The sequence below is a fragment of the Arachis stenosperma genome, chromosome 10 (assembly GCF_014773155.1).
Source record: "Arachis stenosperma cultivar V10309 chromosome 10, arast.V10309.gnm1.PFL2, whole genome shotgun sequence".
NCBI lineage: Eukaryota > Viridiplantae > Streptophyta > Magnoliopsida > Fabales > Fabaceae > Arachis > Arachis stenosperma.
In genome coordinates, this window is record NC_080386.1 from 72,318,716 (window position 1) to 72,326,205 (window position 7,490).

A 7,490-nucleotide genomic window follows, 5' to 3' on the forward strand; every position below is an offset into this window, starting at 1 on the left:
AGCTCTCCTTCCAGGCCATGCAAAACCGTTGGATCTTCGATCTTTTCGAAGATTTCTTTCACGATTTCAAGGAGAGGCCGCCATCCCTTCTGGCTTAATCTTGAGGGAGAACGGCGGATCCTGATCTACTGGAGTTTTAGTGCCGACTTGAACTATATTATCAAGGTAACTTATGACGACCTAGGTCGGCAGAACCAACAGATCGCCGATGTCTTGTCAAAAATTTTTTGTTCTAACAACCTCAACCCTCACCACTTGATGGGTGACCGGGAGGCCGATTGTGATTGTGTGAGTAAGATCCTTCCATTTATTGTTATTCTTCCATTTTTCCGATGTGTGCATTGCTGTTTTGCTCCCAATTTCATAACTTACTTTTTTCATGGCTTACTTTTTTATAGCTTGTTTTTCTCTTCTTTTGCAAATGGGGAGGCTGCTGGGCACACTTCTTTGAACTGTTTGATGACTCATCTTTTCTTTAGAGATGACGAGAATAGCTCGGACACCCCTACCCCCAAAATTAAGGTTCCCCCCACCAGCAAGGGTGAAGTTCAATCTCAGCTTCCCCCTCCTGTCCCCTGCTGGGATCGGTCCCACCGACGAGGCAGATCGGGGTAACGGGTTATGATGAGCCGGAGCCAGAAGTAATCGTCATCCCTAACCCCAAGAAAAAGAACCCCGACTCTAGCCCTGGGCAAGTTTTCACTGTGATGGAGTCAATTGGGTTCTTTATCGACTTCTAACTCTTGTTGGGCACTGAGAATTTCTTTCGGAATGAGGATCTGGCCGCTTAGGGGAGGTGGACGTACCGAAGCCTTCTCCAAACTGCTGCCATGGCCAGAAAGGTGGAGCCAGTCTTGGCTCAGTTTTAGGTTCTGAAGGAAAACATAGAGCTGCTTAAAAGGATATTGCTAGCATGAAGGTTGAGGGGGAGGCCCTGAGGACCCGACTTGCCGAGGGGGAGAAGAAAGTGAAGGAGGCAGGCGAAGAGATCAGTCGCCTTGTTAACTGGGACCTCTCCCTCTTTAAGCAACTTAATGATGCTCAAGGTTAAGCTATTGCAGTGAAGACCAAAGTGAAGGAGTTGGAGAAAGAGCACGCTGAGGCCGTCAGGTTGGTAGACGTAGCTCGCCTTGAGGCTACCAACTTCAAGAAAAAGAACAAGAAGATCGTCAAGTACGCCCAGAGTGCCATCAGTGCTATTGAGGAGGTGATCAAAGCCCAGGTTTCCTTGCTTGCCTCTGATATCGACATCTTGGCAGTCGACACTTTCAAGATTATTCAGGATGGTAAGATCATTGACATGCCAAGGAAGTGACTTGTTTATGGCTTTGTAAAAAAATTGTAGTCTAACTTTTCTTTTGTTATCGGGCCGATGTATTGCTCTTTTTACTTGTGCTCTTGAACTTGCTGTTTTGGTTGGGCCAGTGTGATGCCCTCATGAACTCTGATACTTATGAATTTAAATGCTTGTTTGCGTTTGATTGATTTTGGTCGTCTACTCTCATTTTTTTATTTGGCCATTTAGCGATATTTTGATTGATATCCGCGTGTTATTGTGTAGAGGCTCCCAAGGTGATCAGTCTTGGAAAGCCGTTTTCATGTCTTGGTAACGATTGCAATTTAATAAATGCAAATTTTAAAAATTGGGCTTCGTTAAAAGCTCTCCTCGCCATCCCGAGCTGACGGGAAGGGTAAAGAGCACCCCTTTTTCCAATATATCATGATAATACAAGTAGATTTTGCTAAAAATAAACTAAAGCAAGTTAAAACAAGAAATGATGAACATCCAAGAAAGGAAAGTCACCATATCAAGTCAAGTAGTCGATCTCCACAAGAGATCGTGAAGCCGCTAGAAGTAGAATCTCCTAAGGTTTGTTGCATTCCAACTTCTCGGTATCTTGATGAGCGGATAATTTATACGCTTTTTGGCATTGTTTTTATATAGTTTTTAGTAAGTTTGAGCTACTTTTAGGGATGTTTTCCTTAGTTTTTATGTTAAATTCATATTTCTGGACTTTACTATGAGTTTGTGTGTTTTTCTGTGATTTCAGGTAAATTCTGACTGAAATTGAGGGATTTGAGTAAAACTCTGAAAAAGGCTGACAAAAGGACTGCTGATGCTGTTGGAATCTGACCTCCCTGCACTCGAAATGGATTTTCTGGAGCTACAGAACTCCAATTGGCGCGCTCTCAACGGCGTTGGAAAGTAGACATCTAGGGCTTTCCAGCAATATATAATAGTCCATACTTTATTCGAAGAATGACGACGTAACTTGGCGTTGAACGCCAAGTACACGCTGCTGTCTGGAGTTAAACGCCAGAAAAACGTCATTATCCGGAGTTGAACGCCCAAAAGACGTCATAACTCAGAGTTCAACTCCAAGAGAAGCCTCTGCTCGTGTGTTGATCAAGCTCAGCCCAAGCACACACCAAGTGGGCCCCGGAAGTGAATTTATGCATCAATTACTTACTCATGTAAACCCTAGTAGCTAGTCTAGTATATATAGGACATCTATCTATTGTATTAGACATCTTGGATTGTATTTTGAATCCTGTGATCACGTTTTAGGGGGCTGGCCATTCGGCCATGCCTGGACCTCTTTCACTTATGTATTTTCAACGGTGGAGTTTCTGCACACCATAGATTAAGGGTGTGGAGCTCTGCTGTACCTCAAAGATTAATGAAGTTCTATTTTCTTTTATTCAAATTCCTCTCTTATTCTTATTCCAAGATATTCATTCGTACCCAAGAACATGATGAATGTGATGATTAAATAACCATCATTCTCATTCTCACTTATGAACGCGCGTGATTGACAACCACTTCCGTTCTACATGCAACAGAGCTTGAATGTGTATCTCTTAGATTCCCCAACAGAATCTTCGTGGTATAAGCTAGATAGATGGCGGCATTTATGAGGATCCGGAAAGTCCAACCTTGTCTGTGGTATTCCGAGTAGGATCCTGGGAATCCGGAAAGTCTAACCTTGTCTGTGGTATTCCGAGTAGGATTCCGGTAATGAATGACTGTGACGTGCTTCAAACCTGTAACCTGCTGGGCGTTAGTGACAGACGCAAAAGAGGGATTCTATTCCAGTGGGAGCGGGAACCAACCGGTGATTGGCCGTACTGTGACAGAGTGCGTGAGCATTAGCTTTCACTGCGAGGATGGGATGTAGTTATCAACCATGGGTGATGCCTCCAGACTGGTTAGCTGTGCGAGTGACAGCCGCATAGGATATTTCCCCGTGAGGATGAAAGTAGCCACAGTTGATGGTGAACCCCTATACAAAGCTTGCCATGGAAAGGAGTAAGAAGGATTGAGTAGGAGCAATGGGATAGCAGGCGTCCTTGAGCCATGCTGCATCTTTATGCATTTATCTGAAATTCCTACCAATGAATATGCATAAGTATTTCTATCCCTTTTATTATTCCTTTTTATTTACAATCTAATAATCACAATTACCTTTTTAATCTGCCTAACTGAGATTTGCAAGGTGACCATAGCTTGCTTCATACCAACAATCTCTGTGGATTCGACCCTTACTCACGTAAGGTTATTACTTGGACGACCCAGTACACTTGCTGGTTAGTTGAACGGAGTTGTGAATTCAAATAAAGAAAATAAACAGTGCCCTAAGAGTATATTCATTCAAAATCCAAGAAACATAGATCACAATTTCGTCCACCAAGTTTTTGGCGCCGTTGCCGGGGATTGTTCGAGTATGGACAACTGACGGTTCATCTTGTTGCTCAGATTAGGTAATTTTCTTTTCAAAAATCTTTTTCAAAATTTTTCTTTTCTTTTTTCGTTTTTCTTCACATTATTTTCGAAAATAATTAATAAAAATCCAAAAAAATTAGAAAATCATAAAAATCAAAAATATTTTGTGTTTCTTGTTTGAGTCTTGAGTCAATTTTTAAGTTTGGTGTCAATTGCATGCTTTTAAAATTTTTTCTTGCATTTTTTTCGAAAATCCCATGCATTCATAGTGTTCTTCATGATCTTCAAGTTGTTCTTGATAAGTCCTCTTGTTTGATCTTGATGTTTTCTTGTTTTGTGTTGTTTGTTGTTTTTCATGTGCATTTTTGCATTCATATTTTCCATGCATTAAAGATTTCTAAGTTTGGTGTCTTGCATATTTTCTTTGCATCAAAAATTTTTTCAAATTTATGTTCTTGATGTTCATCATGATCTTCAAAGTGTTCTTGGTGTTCATCTTGACATTCATAGCATTCTTGCATGCATTCATGGTTTTGATCTAAAAATTTCATGCATAAAGTATTTTTGGTGTTTTTCTCTCTCATAATTAAAAATTCAAAAATCAAAAAAATATCTTTTCCTTATTTCCCTCCAAAATTTCGAAATTTTGGGATTGACTTGGTAAAAAATTTTTTAAAATTAGTTGTTTCTTACAAGTCAAGTCAAAACTTCAATTTTAAAAATCTTATCTTTTCAAAATCTTTTTCAAAAATCATATCTTTTTCATTTTTTATTTTTCGAAAAATTTCAAAAATCTTTTTCAAATTATTTTCAAAATCTTTTTCTTATCTTTATATGTAATTTTCGAAAATTCACTAATAATTAATGTGATTGGTTCAAAAATTTGAAGTTTGTTACTTTCTTGTTAAGAAAGGTTCAATCTTTAAGTTCTAGAATCTTATCTTGTAGTTTCTTGTTAGTGAAGTAAATAATTTCAAAATTTTTAAATTAAATCTTTTTATCTTTTATTTTATCTTTTCCAAAAATCTTATCTTTTTCAAAATTTGATTTCAAAATATCTTATCTAACTTACTATCTTCTTATCTTTTTCAATTTTAATTTCAAATCTTTTTCAATCAACTAACTAACTTTTTGTTTGTTTCTTATCTTTTCCAAAACCACCTAACTACTTTTCCCTCTTCTATTTTCGAAAATGTCTCTCTCTTTTTCAAAAATTCTTTTTAATTAATTAATTGTTTCATGTTTTAATTTTAATTACATTTTATCTCTAATTTTCGAAAATCACTAACTCCTTTTCAAAAATTATTTTCAAATTTTCTCCCTCCTCTTTTCTTCTTCTATTTAATTATTTAATTATTTAACACTTCTCTTCACCTCTCTTCCTCCAAGAATCCGAATCCCCCTTCTTCATTCTTCTACCCCTTTCTTTTTCTACTAACATAAAGGAATCTCTATACTGTGACATAGAGGATTCCTCTTTCTTTTCTTGTTTTCTTCTCTTTCATATGAGCAGGAACAGGGATAAAGGCACTCTTGTTGAAATTGATCCAGAACCTGAAAGGACTCTGAAGAGAAAATTAAGAGAAGCTAAATTGCAACAATCCAGAAGAAACCTTCTTGAAATTTTCGAACAAGAGAAAGAGATGGCAGACGGAAATAATAATAATAATGCAAGGAGAATGCTTGGTGACTTCACAAAGCCAACGTCCAAGTTTGATGGAAGAAGCATCTCCATTCCTGCCATTGGAGCCAATAACTTTGAGCTTAAGCCTCAACTAGTTGCTTTAATGCAACAAAACTGCAAGTTTTATGGACTTCCATCTGAAGATCCTTATCAGTTTTTAACTGAGTTCTTGCAGATCTGTGAGACTGTAAAGACGAATGGAGTTGATCCTGAAGTCTACAGACTCTTGCTTTTCCCTTTTGCTGTAAGAGACAGAGCTAGAGTATGGTTGGATTCACAACCCAAGGATAGCCTGGACTCATGGGATAAGCTTGTCACTGCATTCTTAGATAAGTTCTTTCCTCCTCAAAAGCTGAGCAAGCTGAGAGTGGATGTTCAAACCTTCAAACAAAAAGATGGTGAATCCCTCTATGAAGCTTGGGAAAGATACAAGCAGCTGACCAAAAGATGTCTATCTGACATGTTTTCAGAATGGACCATATTAGATATATTCTATTATGGTCTCTCTGAATTTTCGAAAATGTCATTGGACCATTCTGCAGGTGGATCTATTCACCTGAAGAAAATGCCTGAAGAGGCTCAAGAACTCATTGATATGGTTGCAAACAACCAATTCATGTACACTTCTGAGAGGAATTCCGTGAACAATGGGGTACCTCAGAAGAAAGGAGTTCTTGAAATTGATGCTCTGAATGCCATATTGGCTCAGAACAAAGTGTTGACCCAACAAGTCAACATGATCTCTCAAAATCTAAATGGATTGCAACATGCATCCAACAGTAATAGAGAAGCAGCTTCTGAAGAAGCTTATGATCCTGAGAACCCTGCCATGGCAGAGGTTAATTACATGGGTGAACCTTATGGAAACACCTATAACTCATCATGGAGAAATCATCCAAATTTCTCCTGGAAGGATCAACAGAAACCTCAACAAGGTTTTAATAATGGTGGACGCAATAGGCTGAACAATAGTAAGCCATATCCATCATCTTCTCAGCAACAGACAGAGAATACTGAACAAAACACTTCTAATCTAGCCAATATAGTCTCTGATCTGTCAAAGGCCACTTTCAGTTTCATGAATGAAACAAGATCCTCCATTAGAAATTTGGAGGCACAAGTGGGCCAGCTGAGTAAGCAAGTCATAGAAACTCCTCCCAGTATTCTCCCAAGCAATACAGAAGAAAATCCAAAAGGAGAGTGCAAGGCCATTGATGTGATCAAAATGGCCGAATGCACAAAGGAGGAGGAGGACGAAAATCCTAGTGAGGAAGACCTCCTGGGACGTCCCTCAAGCAAGAAGGAGTCTCCTATTAAGGATCCTGAGGAATCTGAGGCTCACCTAGAGACCATAGAGATTCCATTAAATCTCCTTCTGCCATTCATGAGCTCTGAAGAATATTCATCCTCTGAAGAGGATGAAGATGCGACTGGAGAGCAAGTTGCTCAATATTTAGGAGCTATCATGAAGCTGAATGCCAAGCTGTTTGGTAATGAGACTTGGGAAAGTGAACCTCCCTTGCTCATTAGTGAACTAGATACTTGGATTCAGAGAACTCTACCTCAAAAGAAGCAAGATCCTGGCAAGTTCTTAATACCTTGCACCATTGGCACCATGAGCTTTGAAAAAGCTCTATGTGATCTTGGGTCAGGGATAAATCTTATGCCACTCTCTGTAATGGAGAAGCTGGGGATCATTGAGGTGCAACCTGCCTTGTTCTCACTACAATTGGCAGACAAGTCCATAAGACAAGCTTATGGAATAGTAGAGGACGTGCTAGTAAAGGTTGAAGGCCTTTACATCCCTACTGATTTCATAATCCTAGACACTAGGAAGGAAGATGATGAATGCATCATCCTAGGAAGACCTTTCCTAGCCACAGCAGGAGCTGTGATAGATGTCAACAGAGGTGAGTTAGTCCTTCAATTGAATGGGGACTACCTTGTGTTTAAGACACATGGCCATCCCTCTGTGACAGAAGAGAGTAAGCATGAAGAGCTTCTCTCAGTTCAGAGTCAAGAAGAGCCCACACAGTCAAACTCTAAGTTTGGTGTTGTGAGGCCACAACCAAACTCTAAGTT